This window comes from Biomphalaria glabrata, chromosome 16 (assembly GCF_947242115.1).
Source record: "Biomphalaria glabrata chromosome 16, xgBioGlab47.1, whole genome shotgun sequence".
In the NCBI taxonomy this organism is placed as follows: Eukaryota; Metazoa; Mollusca; class Gastropoda; family Planorbidae; genus Biomphalaria; species Biomphalaria glabrata.
Window position 1 is genome coordinate 21,592,915 of NC_074726.1, and position 22,410 is coordinate 21,615,324.

Sequence of the window (22,410 nt, forward strand, 5' to 3'; positions counted from 1 at the left end):
GACCTGGTCAACCTGACACTAGCGCGCCAACAATCCAACTTACTACTTACACTGATTCCCAGCCTTTTCAATACTTTTTGTTTCTTGACGGAACGAGTTAATTAATCGACAATACGTAGACAAGCGAAGAGGCGCGGTGGCTGAGTGGTAAAGCGCTTGGCTTCCAAACGGATTCGTGAGTCCCGGGTTCGAATCTTAGTGAAGACTGGGATTTTTTATGTCTGAATTTTTAAGGTGCATGTAAGTCCATCCAGCTCTAATGGGAACCTGACATTTGTTGGGGAAAAATATAGGCGTTGGTTTTGTGCTGGCCACATGACACACTCGTTAACCGTGAGCCACAGAAACAGACGACCTTTACATCATCTGCCCTAAAGATCGCAATGTTTGAAAGGGAACCTTTACTTAGACAAGTGTACTGACCCCCTTTTAAAAAAAATTGTCATTGGCGCCTGAACATCCTTATCTATAGATGAAAATCTCCCCTAATCCATTGAACTCATTCTTGACTTTAACGTTTTTGTTGTGTTTTTACGAAGCTTATATTTACTCACTGTGTCCATCTGTCTATCTGGTAAAAAGCTTTTTAAAAAGAATTTTTTAAATATTTGCTTGTTCTAGATTGAATTTATGTTAAAAAATCTGGCAGAAGAAAAGCAAGGCCAATGACACTAGCTCCAGCTGAAATAACCTGCCCAGCGTGCTGCCAAACATTCCGGGCTCACATGGAACTCACCAGCCACTTGAGAAGGCACAAAACCCCAGTCCAAAGCCTTCAGCCCCCTGGGTCGAACTACAATAGACTGACAATATAGAATAAAAATCTTTAATAAAAAAAAAAACTAAAACTTAGACTGAAATATACGATTTTACATTCACTACTTAAATGCTCATGATAAGCCTTCAATATGAGTGATGAGCTATTTTTAGATCAGCATGCGCATGAGTACAAGCTAGACATTTAGCTTATGTTTTATGATCTGAGCCTTCTGCCTAAATTTATGAAGGAAGGTGGGAAAAATCAATACATAGCCTAGTGTGTTCATAGTTTATATATGATGCATGGGCTTCAGTGGCGTAGCTAGGGGGGGGGGGAATTTTAAAAATCTCCTGGCCCACTCCTGGCCCACTTGAAAAGGAAGGGGGGGGGGCCAAGTGAGTGTTTTTTACATTAAATATTACGCAAAATGCAGATATCCCCAAAGAGGTCAAGCCCCCGGGAACCCAAGTGATGGAAAAGTCCAAGCTACGCCCCTCATAGGCTTACCTATTAATTAAATACAATTATTTAAACTTTCAATTCTATCTTAAAATTTAGTAACAGGGGAAACTAATACTTCAGTATTCACACATATGGCTAAATATGTCGGGCTTAGTCCACTTAAATGATTGTTAACGCTATTTCTCCATAGCCCATTCTCCGATCAAGTGGATACTTTAAACAATTATTTATTTTACCTAAAAAGCATTAATCAATATTTAAAAAATTACTCATATAGTCTATTAATTATCGGTAATTAATTATTTTGTTTGATATCGAATAAAGGAAGTAACTTGTACATTATTGGTAGATATAGTTTTAAGAAAGGAGTTCTTTAGATAAGTTTTTTATAAATAAAAAAAAAAACACGATTTTTTACATTTTGTTTGTTAAGCAATGATGATAGAGTAACACACAAAAAAAAACAAAACAGAAAGCAATTTGGGTAAATGCGGCAGGAAAAGATAAAAATGAGGAAAGATTTGTTTTTAACTTGGAAAAAGACTAAAGCAGTTGATAAGAAGACCAATGACTACTGGTGACTTCATTGGTTGCTAACAGTGATCTGTCAATTTAGTGACCCGGACTTTACTCATTTCATCCATTCAAAGCTGCCTGGGGGTGCGGCATGCGCTCTGGATTGTGGTTCGCTCGTCTCAATGGTCCCTGGTCCATACCCTGCCAGCTGACATCCCCCGTCGTCCTGCGGGAGGTTTGTGCTAGAATGTAAATTATTTTCGACTCTAAAAAAACATCGAAACATTTCAAACATTTTACTAACGTTCACCTTTTTTTTTTCTACTATCATTTCCAAATCTCATCCAATCTCCCACTTTTCATGTTCTTACGTTGTTCTTGAGGTTTCCTTGTATCGCCACCACATTTCTCAATATTTCTTTCTCTTCTTTTTCTATAATAGTGAATCTCATTGCTTAAGGAATGTAACTCGTATCTTAAAAAAACAAAATGTAAAGAGAGAGAGAGAGAGAGAGCAGCATATCGAGTTAGACATGTATAACAAAAAATCCTAATATAGATTCAAAGAGACACGATACGAGCAACACACTCTATTTGCTATACCACTGTTGATGGTATCTAGAGAAATCAAGTAAAATAACAAAAATACTTTTAAAAAAGGGCTTATATAAATTAGTTTTGGTCAGTCATGTTTGTAATAATAATAATAATTGTAATTTGTAATAATCCTCAGACGACAATCTATAAAAGGGACAAATTCAGCTTATACCACTACTTTAGTCAAGTACTATTTCTTTTCCTTGTTTGAGATACCAACCAAAGTAATCATTTACCAATTGTTAATTACCTATTTCGTTATTTTTTTATTTATTGATTCTTGTGTTGTCAACAATTTTGCAAAATTTCAGCTTGATCCGAGATTGGGTGTCAGTCAGAGAAATAGCGTGTGCAAACTTTTGACTAGACAGACCAGTGTTTCTCAAACTTTTTTGTCTGGCGGCACAGAAAAAAAGCTACAAAAATTCGCGGCACACCACGAAGAAGAACAGTTGTTTTATAATAAAAAAAGAAAAAAAATTTTTTTACCAGTTTTTAAGTATTACATTTAATGAGAAGGGTGTGCCTGTTTTATAGAGCAAATGGGATCTAATGGAGACTCCAGAGTTGGCAAACAAACTCGTATTTCATCGTCTATTGCAAGAAGTCTCTCTCTTTTATTAGACTTGATTTCAGTCAGTGCTGAAAATACAAACTCACAAAACCACGAAGATGCGAATGGAAGAATTATTTTGATTGCTTTTAAACTGATTGCAGGATATAACTTGTTAATTGAAATTTAAAACACATCCAGGCTTTTCTCGGCAAAACTTGACTTAAGAACTGCATCGCTTTTTAAATCAATGAGCTGCACTTCTTCTTCAGTTGTCAGATTTGTAGCTTCATTGTTTCCAAATGGATAGCTGACCCATCCATACTCATTATTCCAACTGTTGGAAAATAATGCTGCAATGCTGACTGCAGGTGTGTCAAAGTTTCCAGAATTTCGGGGGTGATTTCTTTATTTGAAGAACATTAATTGTAAGTAGGAAAGCAGTCCTTTCGAAAACTTACTTTGCCACAAAGACACATTTTCACCAAATGACTTCAGTTTTGAGGATGCAGTGATGATGGTTTCCGATGGTCCTTGAAGACTTAAATTCGATGAATTTAATTTGTCAAATACATTAGAGAGAAATCTCGCCTTAAAACACCAGATCTCGTCATGAATAGAAATTCCAAAGTCTTTTTTTTTTTCAGCCTCCAAGAATGAAATCAGCTCAGCCTTGAGTTGGATGACACGCTTTAACACTTTTCTCCTGGAGAGCCAACGAACGTTGGTGTGATACAGAAGACATTTGTAGTCTGAATCAATTGCTTCAATCACTTGGTCCAGAACAGACATCAAATCTTTCAGCAAAGATTTGAAGGCAAGAGCTTCTCTGTGGATCATGCAGTGAACAACTAATACATTTGGATTTTCTTGACGCACAAGAGTGACGAATCTCTTTCTATTTCCTTTCATGGAAGGCGTGGTAGCACAACCATGTCCAGACTTAGGATTGGCCACACCTACATCACGCACTCTTTTGTACTGAAGAGAGAGGAGCCCCCACTTTGCGAGTACTGTGACTCTCGCCTCACCGTGAAACATATCCTCGTTGATTGCCCCAGATACCAGGATGTCAGGGCGAAATATTTTAGAGCCACTAATCTAAAAACACTATTTAATAATGTCGACCCTGGGAAGGTACTGGGCTTTATTCGGGAAGTGGGGCTATCTACGAAGATGTGATTTCTGAATTTTTGAACATGCACTATTTACATTAGATTTTTACCAAATATTTAAATTTTTACTACCTTTACTATTTTAACTGTGAATAGACCTTGATTTTAATTATATGACTGTATAGAATCTGGCCCTTGTTGTTTAGAGAGAGAGTAGTCCTTAAGGGACTGCAGGCACGACATGGCCTAAATTGTGCCGATGTGCCTCAAATCAACAATCAATCAATCACCTTTCATGGAAGGACAGCCTGCGGTGCCAACGCTGACACAGTTTTTCCACTGTAGTTTGAAGAGCAAAATGTTTTCGTTCACCACATTGAAAATATCTTCGCCTTTGCTCGTAGTTGGTAAGTCTTTGCAAAATAAGAATTCGTTGACACATTTTTCATTCTTTATGAACCGAATAAAAGCTAGCAGCTGGGCTTTGCCGCTAACGTCAGTGGATTCATCAACTTGAAGAGACCACAGCAGAGACACTTCATCAACAGTCACGTCGAAGTGTTCGCAGATTTGACCTTGTAAATCTGACGATAAGTCTTCAATTCTGCGCAAGATAGTATCATTTGACAAAGGGACTTATAAACTTTTTGGCGGCTTCGGGTCCAAGGATAGTTTCAACAACTATTGCTAAAGCTGGTGCAATGACTGATTCAGCCTCTGTTTAGGCTTTCTTGCGTTTTGCTAATAACTAAGCAACCTTATAACTTGCAATCAATCCCTTTCTGGTAGCTTTAGTTAGTTCGTAAGTTTCTTAGCTTGTTTATTTTGTTGAGCCCTGATGTTTTCAAAGTATTCCTTCGGTTGCGCTTACAGCTGGATGTTTTGTTTCCAAGTGTCTCTTCAATTTGCTTGGAACAAGCGCCTCATTCGATAGAGTTGCATTGCAGATCAGACAGAATGGCAATGGAGAATCTTCAGTTCCCGAAGATATGAAACCATGTCCGATGTCATCTTCTTTGTACCTTCGTTTGGTTCCTTGCTTTTCATTTAACACTTTCGCAGTTTCATTCTTGTTAACGTATTTCTCCATGGATAACAATAAATAATGCTTAATGATAATTTGTTATTATTAACATACACCTAACCAATTTACATGAAACACATCGCTTATTATTATCGTTTCCAATTCAAGAACTGCTGTGCATTTGCTAAGGCGGCCTACATTTGAGTCAATATATATATAGTGGACAATTACATAACCTGAATAGCTAACAGCCCTTCCCGTCACTATGGAGCGGTCCACTACTTTTACTGGTCGTTGTAAGTGGGGATGTCGTTCAGAAAACTCCCGCGGCACACCTGCAAATCTTCGGCGGCACACTAGTGTGCCGCGGCACACAGTTTGAGAAACACTGAGACAGACACACAGAGTTTGTTATAAGACTCTTTTTTTTTCTATCATTTCTTTAACTGGCACGAGACAGCGTTGTTATGACCTGTCATTATGTGTCAAAGAGTTGTCTTTTTGTTGTTTTTTTTTTTTTTGTATATAGAGACTGTAAAACTAGTCAGTTGTATCAGTCGGTCTCCTATACTTTAGTAAAACCGCGCCAGCACACATTATAGACTGCAATCACTGATTTAAAAAAAAAATAATTGTTATGTATCGACCAAGTTACTGCGGGTGTATCACTTGGGTTCACATCTGTTGCATTCAACGAAAAATGTGTTTAGCTTGACATTTCACGTCAATAGAGTCAGAAAATGGATTCGGTGGTTGAGTGGTTTGGCGCTCTTGTTAAGAGCCGAAGGATCCGAGCTCGAACATTGATCTAACCTTACAAAGATTTTTTTTTTCTGTGAGATTGGAGTTCAACCTGCTCTACTAGCACCAGACACCCATGACATCGTCTGCCGTAAGTAAAAGCCACAAGTCAAGTCATAATAACGTTATCTCTGAAGCCAGTTGAAGAAACGATAAGCCTTATTCTTATCAAGACATTATCAACAGTGGCATAGCAGCAAAGGCGGCCTTAGCAGTGCGTGGGGCTCTGGGCGAATGTCATATTAAGGCCACGAATATTTGTACGCTTGCCTAATGGTGACAAAACAATCACTTAATCGCGGGGCCCTCCTAAGGCGCCTTGCCTGTGGCCGTAGCCCCACTCCCCAACCCCTAAGGCCGCCTCTAATAGCAGGTACCCTTGAGCTTAGGTAATAAGTAATTCAAGAGTTTTGAATCCCTGCATTATTTGTGATGGCACCACTGTTCACGTTACATAACTCTGTATCATCTCACTATCGTAAAACTATGAGTGTCGATAAACAACAATGTGTTTTGGTCAATATATTACCGTTTCCAGTGTTTTTCTTCTACTTCTTCTTCTAGCCAGCTCTATTGCCGCTGAGCTGCAAGCTCTTTTGCAGACTGTGCCAAGGAAAAATAGTGTGCTGTTTTCTTCAGTTGTTCAGCACTGCTGTACAGGGTGTTGGTAATGTTGGGCTGGAGTGGTAGTAGGGTCTGCCTAAGGTGGATTAGGAAGGGGCATTCAAAGGGGATATGGTTTACGGTTTCATAAGGGTGGGCGCAGTGTCTACATAGAGGAAGTTGTGTGGAATTTATTTTGTTAAGAGGGTAGAAGACGTAATATTTATGAAAAAGTCAAACTGTTACGCAAGTCAAGACTCTCAGACTAATCGTTTTCCGCTTTCACACTCTCCTATAATGTATATATAGTGCGTTGTTATACTAAGGCTTGTCTTTAAGTCCGAAGATAAATGAGGAATACAGTATTTCCCGTAGCTACGTAGCCTGAGCTGCGACCTACATATTTTGCCAAATCCAACGCAGACATAACCATTTTCCGCCGGTGGTCGATTTATATTTTGTTATTACCGTCTAAGTCTGTCCTCGGCTGTGGATTTTCTTTTGGCCTCACGCTGGTATCGATTGTAACCGAAACATTCAGTTACTATTGGCCTGACGCTGGTATCGATTGTAACCGAAACATTCAGTTACCATTGGCCTGACGCTGGTATCGATTGTAACCGAAACATTCAGTTACCATTGGCCTGACGCTGGTATCGATTGTAACCGAAACATTCAGTTACCATTGGCCTGACGCTGGTATCGATTGTAACCGAAACATTCAGTTACCATTGGCCTGACGCTGGTATCGATTGTAACCGAAACATTCAGTTACCATTGGCCTGACGCTGGTATCGATTGTAACCGAAACATTCAGTTACCATTGGCCTGACGCTGGTATCGATTGTAACCGAAACATTCAGTTACCATTGGCCTGACGCTGGTATCGATTGTAACCGAAACATTCAGTTACCATTGGCCTGACGTCGTTGTAAAGTCTCAAGTAAGTTTGAAAGGTGAAGAAATAACAAAATGTGCCATTTAATAATGGCCGACCTGAATGCAGGAAATGTTTGCCAAAATTATGTTTTTGTACACACACACACACTGGTACTTAACACACGCACACAAGTTCTTGCCTTCTTCTCCCCCCCCCCCCCCTTTCCAGTTCTGCCTCGACATTGCCCCAAGATAATTGGGGGATAATTGAATACGCTTAGAAAGGGTAATCCTGCGTACTTCGTAACTGTTGGAGGTTACTTAATAAAAAGGTCCAGTGTCTTTTTCCCCCTATCATATAGAAATGTACTGATCAAGATGTACCTGTATACTAGGATATGGTTGTTTAACTCTTTCTCTCCTAATTAACGATATCATCGTTGATTTGACCTCATTAAATTAAATTGATGTTTGGTCTTATAATCTGTAATTTGTGTTTTAAAAGAAGAGCATTTATTCTCCTATAAATCAATACCAAAAGTAACGTTTTCTGATAACAAACAAAAATGTTATTGAAGTTCAATCATAACAGGGTAAAGGTGCAAAGGTGAAAAATGAAAAATTCCGCCAGAAAGTGCAAAAATAATTACGGAGATAAAGAATTAATTGACGCACAGCAGATTTCGACCTTCGACACTTAAATTATCATCTCATGACTTGATTGGAATCATTGGGGTGCCGCGGCGGTTTGCGCAAGGAGGGTTCTCCACTCCTTCCAGCCAGGTGCCATGCATACTGTGGGCGTATAGGGGATCAGGTCGGTCTGCTAATCATGTTGTTCAGCTTTTTAAAAATTAATCTAAATATTTTCCTAAGGGTTATTGCATTCTCCGGATATGTCAGGTTTCGTCCCTTGAGATGAAAAAGGTCACCAAATAATCTTCTAATTCCAAATTTATTTTTTTTTTTGTTTAATATTTCTAACACGAGGCCCTATTCGATTGTGCATATAATATATATATGTATATACACAGATATATATATATATACTACATTTACTTGTAAACAAAATATCAAAACTAAAAACAGGTTTAGCATATTATGCATAAGAAATATTTTTTAAAAAGCCTGTGGACTTCGAGAAGTATAACATTACATTATAATTATATAACTAAAACTAACGACAAACTTACATAGCTAATTTCAAGCATATGAAATCTCCTTATATGGTGATGCTCTCAGAACAGAACGAATTCAACAAGAAACAAAATCCAAGATTATAATTTCCCTCTGTATTAATGAATGCGTGGGTATCTCTGCTCGCTACCTGTTGCTGCTGAAACCTAGACCGACTCTTCACACTGCTCCCTAATGTCGTATATGTATATCGACCCAAGATATCATGCAATTGTTTGTGTGGCCTCGGCTCTCTCACCTGAGTAGATGGGGGAGGGAGGGGGGATTTCGGAGACATGGGGGAGGGAGGGGCTACATCAGGACGCGTTTCATTCAATACATCCACGCTTCCTGGGTTGTTGTTTTTGTTGTTTTTTTTTTCTCTCTCCCCTCTCTGTTTAATGTTTTTTTTTCCTCCCGCTTTGACCAATCTTAAAGGAGTGTATGGAATGTTGTCTTTGAATGGAAGGGAGAGGGGAGGTGTAGGGTGTGGTGAAGAGGAGAAACCAGAAATAGTTGTTTGGAAACGCTTTCGCTAGTGTCGTCTTGTGATGTTTTTAATTGGGATCATTGGAGTAGGCTTGCACTAAAATATATAATCTTATCTTCTTATCTTATAAATTACAGACGTTGCTTCAACAAAAAAACAACAACATAATTACGTCCTATGCATTTCACGTGTCAATCTAGTCATGCATGTTAATCCGTGACTTAAATTTTGCTTAGTCGTTGGTTTTTCTGGCTGATTCAGGCAACCCATTACATGCTTTAATGGTAATATGGAATAAGGAGCACTATTATGAATTTGTGTAAGCATATGGAATTAGAAATGTTCTTCTGTCTTATTTATTAGTTCATTAGTTGTAATTTTTTTTTCTTTTTGTAAAGTATATATTTTTTTCGTCTAATGGAAATTAAAAAGAGACAATGACAGACATAGAAAGAGAGAGAGAGAGAAAGAGAGGGAGAGAGAGGAGAAAATAAGAGAAGGAGAAAAGGAGAGGGGATAAGAGACAGGTTATCGTGGCACACACAAATAATGGAGAAAGAGACAATAAGAGAAACTAACAGAATGCGAGTAGAGAAGAGAAAGAAGAGAAGAGAAAAAAGAGAGAAGATGGGAGAAACCTTGAGAATTAAAAGAGAAGATATGTAGTGAGAAGGCTGCCTGGTCGTGCGGTATTCATTCTGGTCTATCGTTCAGTCGTCTCGATGGTCCCGGGTTCAAACCCTGACCGCTGCCACTCCCCGTCGTCCTGCCCGAGGTATGATTATCTTCAACTCTGAAGGAACATCCGAAACATGTCAAACATTTTACAAAACAGAAGAAATGAAAAAAAAAAAGACAAAAAGAAAAGAGAGAGAGAGAAGAGAGAAGTATAGGAGAAATCCAATTAAATACTGAATAGACTCAATCATATATCTGTACCAACTTTATCACGAAAAAAAAAAATAAGCAATTGAAAAATCCCAGATGTTAGCAAAACTTTTACCTGTGCTATATTATAGGAAATGATTATATTTAAATGTCCTAGCTCACACTTAGGACGTCAGTGGGACGACAGCTGGAGGCTTCAAACTCAATGCCATCGTTAAAACTGCCCGACTGGTATTCCACACGGCAAGGCAGCCATCCAGAAGTTATAGTGAGATATACATTCGAAACTTCTATTACCAACTTTTGTAACACTCTGTTCTATGTCATTATTATAATTTTTCTACACTAATTAAATTATTTATTTCCTTAATATTGTCTACGGGATGAAGTCTATAAAAGCCAGAGGATTTTTCTGAATTCGTTTCTTTGTATAGTTAACAAATCATATTTAGTACTTTAAAATATTTTAAAATTGAAAGAAATTAGTTTCTAAGAAATCCATGGATAGGAAATTCGGAGAAATTAAACAAATTCCTAGCGCTTGGCAAAGCGCAACATCTGCTACTACCTGCTGGGCAGATTTAGGTGAGAGGACACTAAACAAAAGGTTTAGGGATGTAGTCTCAAAAAGGTGTTCTCAATTTGTAAATGTTCTCTCAATGGTTTGATATGCTTTTATCTAGGTGTTCTCAATGATTTGATGTGTTTAATCTAGGTGTTCTCAATGATTTGATGTGCTTTTATCTAGGTGTTCTTAATGATTTAAGGTCTTTTTATTGAGGTGTTCTCAATGATTTGAGGTGTTTTTATCTAGGGATTCTCAATTTTCGAGTGTGCATTTATCGAGGAGTTCTCAATGTGCATCGAGCTGTTTTTAATGATTAGATCTACTTCCAGTCAGGTTTTTTCAGCGTTTAGATGTGACGCAAATAATGAAAGCACTTGGTAAATATGGAGAGAAAATGTTGAATTTTAAAAAAGTGCAGCCATGAACAGTAGAGTGTAGTATGTTGCATCTCTGTTGCTTCTCTCCTGAAGGCTTTCTAAATTTAGTGATTTTACTAAAAGTGTTATTCAAGTCAAATGTGAATATACGTTGTACACTCACAATTATTGTTACTTCTTAAGTTAGTTTTAAAACATCACATGTAAAATCCTAGAACACATAATATGTAGCAAAATCATAAACCACTTAGACAAACATAATGTCCTTACTCCATACCAACATGGCTTTAGGAAATATAGATCTTGTGAAACACAACTAATAGGACTAATTGATGATTTGTCAAAAGGTTTAGATAATAGTGAGCAAATAGATGCTATGTTACTAGATTTTTCCAAGGTTTTGACAAAGTTCACCACCATAGTTTGCTTAAAAAACTAAAATATTTCGGCATTAATGGTCGATTGCACCAGTGGATTAAAGATTTTCTGATAGGGAGAGAACAAACTGTAATAGTAAATGGCTCTAAATCAACACCAATAACAGTAAACTCAGGCGTACCTCAAGGAACAGTCTTGGGTCCACTACTATTTTTAATTTACATAAACGATTTACCAAATTGCATTAGTTCAGGAACAAAAGTTAGATTATTTGCAGACGATGGCATAATATATAGAACAATAAAAACAACACAAGACACAGAAATTTTACAAAGAGAATTAGATGAATTACAGAAATGGGAATCAAATTGGAGCATGTCTTTTCACCCAGAAAAATGTCAGTTATTAAGAGTAACAAAAAAAAAACTAAAACAAATTAATTCCACTTATCTTATTCATGGTAAACCAATAGAACAGACTAAAAACGCAAAATACCTAGGTGTTATAATAAATGAAAAACTCTCACGGAATCCCCATATTGAGGAAACTATAAAAAAAATCAACCAAAGCATTAGGGTTTATTAGAAGAAATTTCTATAAATCAAATAAGAACATAAAACTAAAATGTATTTTAACCTTGGTTAGGCCATTAATAGAATATGCATCCTCTGTTTGGGACCCTTCAACTCAAGAAAACATTAAGAAACTGTAACAGACACAAAATAGAGCAGTGACATTCATAACAAACGAATATTTCCATTTGACTAGAAGACTTAAAAGTAAAGTAGCAAATATACATAAAACATTGAACCATAATCTTCAAATACAAATACAAAATTTAATAAAATACTCAGAAAGACACAAAGATGAACGTGTATTCCTCACCCCATATGCTAGGACAAATTTGTACAAATGCTCCTTCTTCCCTAGCGCTATTAGAGCATGGAATGGGTTGCCTGAGCTAGCCAGGAAAACCAGTGACTTGGCGGAGTTTATGTCATTGGTCAATATGCATGACTAAATGCATGACGCGTAGGACGTAATCATCTTCTTTTTTGAAGTAACGTCTGTATCATATAAGATAAGAAGATAAGACAATAGGGCACATGAATAACTATGATCTAACTTTGATCTAAAACTCTGAATGGTGTTCCTGATGTGTGTTGTTGTTTCGGCCACATAAAGGTAACGGTACAATGAAACAAAAGACATTCGTAGACTCGCCATCCATTACAACTTCATGTAATCATTTAAAAATGTTGAATTATGGGACCTGTCAAGTCCAATAATCTAATGTCACGTAAAACACAGTATTGCCTCCCTTTCCTGTACAAGTTGAACTGATCGTTTACAATTCAGCGGTTCTCAACCTTTTCAGCTCGACGACCCTTTTTACAATTCCTCACTATGCCCCCCCCCCCCCAACAGTAAATTATTTTCGTTCATAAGTGTAAGTAGCTATGTTTAGCTAAAGTTACAATATTAATAATTGAAGGCTAATGTAAATATCTGATTAGTATTGCCAAAGCTTTATGTTTAATCATAAAACAATATGTTATAATATATTACAATTTATGATATTTTTTATTTATATCTATATATATATTCTATATCATCAATTACAAATAAATGTAATATCATTATGGCAGGATGGCTGCCTGGTCGTGCGGTTTGCGCGCTGGACTGTCGTTCGGATTTATCGACGGTCGAGGGTTCAAACCCTGCCCGCTCCCATCCCCCGTCGTCCTGCGGGAGGTTTGGACTAGGAAGTAAACTATCTTCAACTCTGAAGGAACATCCGAAGCATGTAAAACATTTTACAAACATGGATTCATTTACCTTTCTATTTCTTGATTACATTATCCACATTTCATAGCTTACACGATTTTCTGTATTTAGACTTGACAATTAACAGTCTTTTAAGCTAATAATGTTTCATTGCAAATTGAAGAAGAAGGGGCAACACAAAGTTTGACATGACTGCAAACACTTGATCCAGATTGGTGTCATTAAAGAGAAATTGTTCTCTGCATCTGTATTAATGAGTTCAATAAACTATTTCTGTCTCCTAAACTTCTTCAACTTTCGTCGGATTTCTGGCAAGTGCGAGTGGAGTGTTAAGTAAATTTGGAAAGTTTGATGTGTTAGCAAATATTCTTTCACAAAATTATAATTTTCACTTGATCATTTGCAGTGACCTTTTTCATTGCCTTTTTTTTTTTATTTTGGTAGCATTGGCCTCGTTATTAATAGTCTACGATGAATCACGTGACTTTTGGTGACTCATTCTGTTGAAATACAGACCAATATACTACCATACTACCACACAGCTTGCAAAAATCTTTAAATGGCTAACATTTATATGCCTAACCATTCCTCTACACTACTGGGTATCCATGACGACAAAGTTCGGATGCTAGCCATCAAAATGACATGACAGTTATTTCAGCTCCATAGACTTAGAGTACTTCGTTATAATTGACATACTGGAGTTGTTCAATTCCTTCTTCAACTAATGGGGGAGGCAGAGGAGACAGCGGTGCATGTCTTACAAGTGTCCAAGAGCTGCGGGGAGACAACTGAAGGGTCACTTGAACCCCATGGGAGCTATAAGGTACTATGTTCAACAAGGGTTTCTTACCAGTGCACTACAGGAGGCCCATGCTTTTCTCCCCTGCTACCATTAGGAGTTTTTCAAAGTCTCTTTTTGTATAAATACGTTACGTTTCAAGGTTTACGTATTAAAATTGAAATTTATGAATGTGTTGTTCCACCTTTTTCAAAGCGTACACATTTTAGTTCATATATTCTACACCCGACTCGGGCAGAGCTGCGTACACGAGGCATCCGGAGGCAGCACGGAAAAATCGTCTCCTAGATACCCCCTCCCCGCCCCCCCCCCCACTGGTCCACAACTGAGATTGGACCAAAGCGCTCTGAGCATGCTAAAAGCCATAATTTATTTATTACAGTTTAAAACATAATAGTGCGTAATTTACAAATAACTGGCTTTATACTTCACTAATATCTTAATAAATAAGTGACAATAATACTGACTCTTGACCTTACAGATGACAGTCCAGAGCTTTACAACACGACCAGACGTTATGCATTAAAATGTTTGAAATCAATTCTGATTCAGTTGTCTGCAACATCTATCCTCGAATAACAATAAAAAATAGTAAATTCCAATGAAAAAAAAAACTGTTAGAATTGACAAAAAAATCTATATTTTCAACGGGCTTTAGCGACATCTGATAAATTGTCAAACGACCCCCAAGGGTGGTCGCGACTTACAGATTGAGAACCCCTGGTTTACATGCTTACTGGTAGAGCTAAAAAAAAAAAAAAGGGCAATAAATCAAGATCATGAAAACAAACTTGATCAAGCCAGTGATATGAAACGCAACTACATTTCTAGAAGGAAGTGGTGAATTAAAAAAAAAACAAGCTTTTTTTTTAAAATGGACCTTTACAGTGTTGCCAAAGACTAGGATCATTGCGTTTGTTTCAAAGCTGCTCTACATTACTTCAGAGACTGTAGGGAAAAGAAAAAGTTGACTCCCAAAATGAAACTCTTAATGACGTAATCAAACCTACTCTCAAACTCAGCATTCATAGAATTGAAATGATTGCTTAAGAATGTGGATTGACTGTAAGTAGCAAAGGGCATGTTTTCACCTCGAAATGTATCTGTTTATGAAAGATATCACTATCTGGGAAGTACCATGTCTGCAAATGTCAACCCAGATGAAGAAGTAGACTTCCGTGTCTCACGTGCCAGTGCAACTTTTGGCAGACTTCAAGAACAAGTGTGGCAAATGACCAGCATATCTACAATACTGAAAGTCTACAGTAGTGCTCCCTTCACTCTTATATGCATCAGAGTCCTGCACCATATATTTTTGCCACATCAAAAACTAAACTCCTTCCACCTACGCTAAAAAAAATTCATCAGCTGAACTGGTTCGACCACATATCAGACATTGATACCCTAGAGTTGTCAAATATGAGTAGTATTTGACTAGAGTAACACCTTTAGTCAAATCACTAAATTTAAAAAGCCTTCAGGATAGAAGAAAGGTAAAGTAGCAATTATACATAATACACTGAACCATACTCTTGAAATACTAAAACAAAACCTAATAAAAATTCTCACTAAGACACAAAGACAAAGGCACATTCCTCGTTCCATATTTGTACAAATGCTTCTTCTTCCCTAGTGCTATTAGAGCATGGAATGGGTTGCCTGAGCCAGCCAGAAAAAAACAAGGTCTTGGCATAATTTAAGTCATTGGTTAACATGCATGACTAGATGCATGACACGTAGGACTTAATCATCTTTTTTTTTTGAAGTAAAGTCTGTATTTTATAAAATAAGATAAGGTATCCCCGCTACAACAAAAATATCCTAATTCCCATGTTAAGGACATGTAGTCCGTATACTCCGTAAGCCCCAAAATGGCCTTCATCTACGACCTTTTTTTTAGGGAAAGGAAAGCGCATTCAGGGGGGTCAACAGAAGCGTTGCAAAGACATCCTAAAGAACTCCCTCAAGGAGTGTGATTTTGACATTCACGGCTGGAAAACACCAGCTCTCGATCGCTCCAAATGGCATTAAGCATTCGGTGTCACAAGATACGAGGCAAGGAGAGTGGCCAGCAGGAAAGAAAGCAGAGCCAACAAAAGACTAGGAGAAGAAGCAGGCTCGTATGTAGTAGACTCATCTTACCCATGCCATGTGTGTGACCGGCTTTTAAAAGCGAGGATTGGATTAACAGTTATTTTCAAGATATCGGGAAATGAGAAATGTGCTCGACCACGAAGGTCCAATATTTTATGTAAATTATTTTCGAGAGAAAATGTTTCCTTTTTGAAAGAATGACTATGCACTAAGATATCTGAATACTTCCTCTGCAAGTTCTGTCAAGAACCAATGAAGTCATTTTTGCACAATAAATTTTTTATTTCAAAAGCAACGACGTCACAAAATTTAATCTTCATTACATCTATTACCGAGATATGAATTTATAACTACAATGCAAATTTACCATTTTTTTTCCCTTCAGAAAAAAGACCCACCTTCTTGCACCTTCCCCTATGGTTGAAAACTTAGATTTAGAATGTAAAATGAAATAAATCCTTATAAAATGGTTAATAAATACATTAACGCCAACAATCGCTTTGAAAAATCTAAACATAAAATTAGTAAATAAAAAACCCCACAACTATCCATGCTGTATTGAATCGAACTAAAATTAACAATGGCCTGTCCGCATGCTTTTTTTCCCTACAGATTCTGATCAGGGTGTAACCCATTTACACCTGGCTATTTTCTTAACCAGATGGTGTCACTCACAGGCTGTCTCCAACCAAGTCTACCAGGTAAATATATCACCTGTGGTGGGGCCATGACATTTTGCAAGCCCGGAGTAACGTGTACAGCGTTGTTGTTTTTTTTTTTTTAAATATATTGTCTTAATCATGACCCATTTAAATTGAATTTAATGACACACAGACTACAGGTCAGATTTCTTAGTCGTGAACAAAACTGTGGACGGGGGCTGAGTGGATCTAGCCTCTTCAGGCCCTCTTCTGTAATATCCTTTTGAGTTTGATTCTCATAATATCGAACCGGAAATATATTGTATTCGCCGTCATCTACTTCCGGGTTCACATGGACGGTAAGAATTGGAAAAGACGTTCATATGAAGTTAAGATTACCACTTGTGTGACATGCACAACGAGCACCAGGAGCCCAGACCAATAGTTTGGAATAGAAATGTCTTTGTTTTCTCCAGAAATCTAGCCCAGAGACCACCAAACCAGAAACTGAGCACACACCACTATCCTAGTTGCGTCGCCAGCGGTGTGATCGATGGCTAAGGACCGCACCACATGAACCTATTTGAGGTGAAACTAAGGCTTTTTTTTTCAAATTCAGACACTTTCAAACAAACGAAATATAAAAAATACTTTAAAAAAAAAACAGCAAAGATCATATAGTAAGAAGAACTCCACATTTACACTATCTATATCTATCAATAATGTAGAAGCTATCTCCCTTTTTTATCTCAAACAAAATCATTAATTACCTGTGATGTATTAGCAAATTGCAGTTTACAGATTGATTCATTTTAATAAATAATTGTGTGCAACTTCAACTTGGTTGTGATAGAGATAACGTGTTGAGAATATTTACCAGACTTTTAGTTTCATAATACAATTGTTTCTTACAGTATGACACTTAATAATCCGACACAATCAGTAATTCGACGCGGCTGAAACTTGAATTCATGCAATTATGTCATATCATTAATGTATACTGCAGTACGTATATTTTTAGAATGTATGAGGGATTAAATTGTTGTTTAGTACAGGGCGACACTAATCCGGTTAAGAAATTTTTGTATAGAAAAAAAATATTTTGGAAAGATGTGATTAGCTAACTGCACCGGGTGACCACAACCCTAGAGACTCTACTGCAATATCTATCTTACATGTAGGGTTTCAAAACGTACGTCAGTTTGGATGCTTTGATATTATGATACGTTCATGCCCAGAGACTTATCTTATCTTATATAATACAGACGTTACTTCAAAAAAGAAGATGTTTACGTCCTACGCGTCATGCATTCAGTCATGCATATTAACCAATGACTTAAATTCTGCCAAGTCACTCGTTTTCCTGGCTAGCTCAGGCAACCCATTCCATGCTCTAATAGCACTAGGGAAGAAGGAGTATTTGTACACATTTGTCCTAGCGTATGGGATGAAGAATGTGCCTTTATCTTTGTGTCTTTCGGAGTATTTTATTACTTTGATATGCTGCAGTATTGTCACAAAAGTCTAAATGCGGAGACTTGAAAAAAATTTTTTGTAAAAACTTAGGACCATGACTCACTGATTGAAAACGATGAAAGGAGCCCAGCAAGCTTTAATGGGTACCCCCCCCCATCTACTCATTAGTTGGGGGAAAAAAGGTAAACGCGGTTGGTCGTTGTGCTGGCCCCATAACACCCTCGTTGACAGTGGGCCAAACAACCAGATGACCTTTACGTCATCTATCCCATAGATCGCAAGGTAGTTAAGTCAGACACGGAACACATTTTCACAGTTACAATTCTTCAGTATGCAAAAGATAATCTGCTCTAAAATATTTTTTTTTGAATGGACAAGAATGTGTGAAGCAGAGGGGGGGGGGGGGCCGCTTTTGTGTGGCGGCTGAGGAGCAAACTCCCCAGTTCCTGCGCCAAGAAAAAGGAAGGGCGAAATTCTTTTGTTACCGTTAGATAATATAAGACGTACATAAGATATTACTTACGTCTTATAACAATGATACTGCTACGACCGCCTCTAAGGGTCGTTAGGATCTGTTGCAAGTGGACACGAATAAAACGTTGCCCTCTTGTATGACGCTGAAACTGAAACTTTAGATGGCAATGCAAGGAATGAAAAAGGTAGGGTCCAACCCTTATCCAACAGGAGTTTCGAATCCTTGTTCAAATAGGATGCTGTTCAAGTTAATTCTTCATGTATCCTGATGTGTGGGTGTGTGATATTAACGATCTATTTGTGACGTTAATGACTGATTTCATTCATTAGTTGTAAACTATGTATGTGCTATTTCTTTGATAAAATAATTCGAATGCTTTCAGAAATGCAAAGCAAATAAATATATTCTAAATATAACACATTTGTTCTGACTAAACCAGTTTGATTATTTGTATAGTAGTGCTCAATAACATCATTATATTACGAACGTGGTCGAGAGGCTAAGTGCGCTTGAACTTGACTTGGCTTGGCTACCTAGAAGGGGGCTCGAGGTTCGACACCAAACTCGGGCAGAATTGTGTTTACTGAGCGCCTAAAAGCAGCACGGAAAACCAACTCCTAGATACCAACCTCCCCCCCCCCCCACAAATGAGCTTGGACCAAAGCGCTCTGAGCATGCTATAAGCATGAAAGTAGCGCTATATAAAAGCTATAATAATAATAATATAATAATAATAACAATCAGAGGCGTCCTTGGCAACCACCCACAGCAGAAGTTATTATTATCTAGTTTGTTGATTTGAATGACACTCATCCCGGCCCCCGCGTGCTGTTAAGGCCGCCTCTGCTAACAATGAAACACAGGGCTAGCTATAAAAATGAGTAGCTATTTCATTACATGACCTGACTCATACATACCAGTCAATAGTCATGTTTATGCAGGGCTATGTGTTGAGGCTTAATATCGATTGGCTTAGTCCCAATACACGCCCACCAATGAACAATACAAATAAAATAAATCTACTTTAAAAAACTTTAAACTTTAAAACAGTAATCTGAAAAAATTGTAAGACTATTCAGTAAACTACAATTGTTCATTCAGTTGTTACAAACTTGGATGTCATCAAAGCGTCGCCCGGTTTCAAAAAACTGCGATGTCAATCCACTACTTTTTCTCTTTCTATAAAAAAGGTATTAAAATTCCTTAAAACCACGAAATTCAAAAACGATTGTTTGTAATTATTAAGACAAATATAAACAATACTTTAAAAACAAGTAATACAAAAAGTAATATTTAAAAAAAAAACAAAGCTTATCTAAGGGAAAGAACCGCTAACTACTGCCATTTATATGAAAATTACATGGTTTAGCTCCCTTTCTGCTATATAAAACAAAATTAATTAAATAGAACTAAATGATTAGCTAATAGGTTAACTTTTGGATTGATTTGTGTATTGTTATCTACCATGAATAAATATGTAAAATTTCAAATTGATTTTAGAATGGGAAGTGGGAGAAAAACGTGTAAAAACGTAATAAAGGGACTAAATCCATATAAATATCCACATCTCTCATTAATTAGCATTTATTCTCCTTTTTTTAAAAATCAAACAAAATAATTAACTCCAACAAGTAACTAATTGTTTTTTTTAAATATTGATTCCTGTTTTGTTGGGTTCATTGAATAATAGTGAAAAGTTTTAACTTGATCAGAGAGTGGGAAATGGGAGAAAAACGTGTTCAACCTTTTTACCAGACAGACGGACAGACAGACAGTGAGTTAATATACGCTTTGCAAAAACAAAAATTATCTAAGGGGAAAAACTTCACATATTTAACCATATATTGCAATACTGTAGGTAATTTTTTTTTATATCAAACAAAATAATTACCATATATTAGTTAATTAATGGGTACATTTTTGATTGATTCATATTTTGTTTGGTACCGTGATTAACTGTGTAAAGTTTCAACTTGACCCGAGGATGGGAAGTGGGAGAAATAACGTGTACTCACTTTTTTACCAGAGACAGACAGAGTGAGTTGATATAAGCTTTGTACAAATGAAAATGTGCTCATCTTCTATCACGAGGAGGTGATGTGCTGACATCATGGTGACCATAACGATGTAATGTGTGCAAACAAAACTTGGAGATGAATGATATGCAGACATCGATGTATGTGGTTAAAAAGCTAATATATGCAGACACTATATGAGATGATAAAGATAATGTATGTATATGTAATCATAAAGATAATGTATTCTGCCCCGTCTCAAGACGAAACCAAAACCAATGACTCATCGGGGCGCATCCACTGTCTTCCGAGACATAATGTAAAAATAACACTATAAGATAATGTATAAATAACACTATATGATAATGTATAAATAACACTATATGATAACGTATAAATAACACTATATGATAATGTATAAATAACGCTATATGATAATGTATAGATAACACTGTCAGTTACAGATAATGTATCGACTCTAGGGCAGACACTCCACGAAGGATCAAGGTGAAGAGATGAGTGATGTTTATTTGGTTGACAACAGATGAGAAATGATTACACGAAATGTAAAGTTTATGTTAGTTATAAGTTTATTTAGCTCTGGCCTGCAAGATTCATTACACCGCCACTACTTATATTATAGCTTTTATATAGCGCTACTTTCATGCTTATAGCATGCTCAGAGCGCTTTTGGTCCAATCTCATCTGTGGACCAGTGGGGGGGAGGGGGTATCTAGGAGTTGGTTTTCCGTGCTGCCTTTAGGCGCTCAGTAAACACCGAGTCGGGTGTCGAACCTCGAGCCCCCTTCTAGGTAGCCAAGCCAAGCCAAGTTCAATCGCACTTGGCCTCTCGACCACGCTTCCCACTTAACACTAACATGCAAGGTTGACTGTTGCCGCTTGGGTCTTAAAGTTCCCACAGGGTTCACTATCTTGCCACTAACACAGGGTCACAATACATGCCGCTCACAAATGATGTCTTCATAAACTACCAGGCATATCTTCCACTAACAGGAACGGCCCTTTCCACAGTTTCCTCACAAGACTTCTTCCTGACCAGACAACCTACACTGCTTCTCACCTGCTGACCACACTGGCAATGACCTCTTCTACAACTCAGGCAGCTCTAACCTATCTATACTTAGCCGGAATCAACAGTCGACTATCTTGTCTGTTCATTACTCGTCTTTAACAGTGCACTGGTGAGCACCATGTACTTCAGTGTAGAGCAGATATATATATATATGTGTGTAAATAACAGTGTGTGTGATTATAAAAGTAATGTGCAGTGAACACATATGTGATATAAAGATATAGTACTACTAACATATCTAGAGTCTGAAATGTCGTCAGCATGAAACAATTTAATTTTTTTTACTTACTGTTGTAATAAACTTTTCAGTGTTCTATCCTATGGGTAATATGGGATACCAAGTTAGGGGTATATTAGGGTACGATGTTTTTTTATGTTTAATTGTTCAAATATTACATCTAGATCTTAATTGGTGGTGAGCGTTCAAGCAGAAGAAAAACCAAAATAATTACCTCGTATAAAAGCTGACCTAGCTAATAATATTAATTAAAATGAAGACAATTATTTCTTCTCATCATATATCAATTGTAGGTTTTAGAACTCTTTATTTAAAGTTAAGCATCTCATATTACCCAACTTTCCCCTATTTTGTCTGTTAGTAAAAAAACTCTCTGCCCTTCAAACACGCTCTTTAAGTCTCTAGAAAGAAACTGGAAAGACATGGACTTTGTAAAACTGAATACATGTACATCTTCCTCGCTCTTTTTAAGAGACAGGTGAAATCTCAAAGCTATGGAGTATTCTAAAAGTAGCGCATACTTTCTCAAGGCAAGTTTCTTCAAGTTTAAATCTATTTAAACATCCCAGCCTAACCCCAGTAGAAATCATCAATGAAAAAG

At 37.1% G+C, this 22,410-nt stretch overlaps 1 protein-coding gene across 4 annotated transcripts in view; it reads right to left on the minus strand.

The window, feature by feature from the left end:
• LOC106060850 (mucin-2-like) overlaps nucleotides 1-22,410 on the minus strand; it is a 66,462-nt gene that overhangs the window by 40,356 nt on the left and 3,696 nt on the right. For 2 of the 4 annotated variants that reach the window (XM_056013491.1, XM_056013486.1), the window contains exon 1: nucleotides 8,504-8,727. The exons of the other annotated variants lie outside the window; for them this stretch is intronic. The gene's annotated coding sequence lies outside the window, so the exon portion shown is untranslated. Of the gene's footprint in view, nucleotides 1-8,503; nucleotides 8,728-22,410 lie in introns of those variants that run through there. 4 annotated transcript variants of the gene reach the window in all.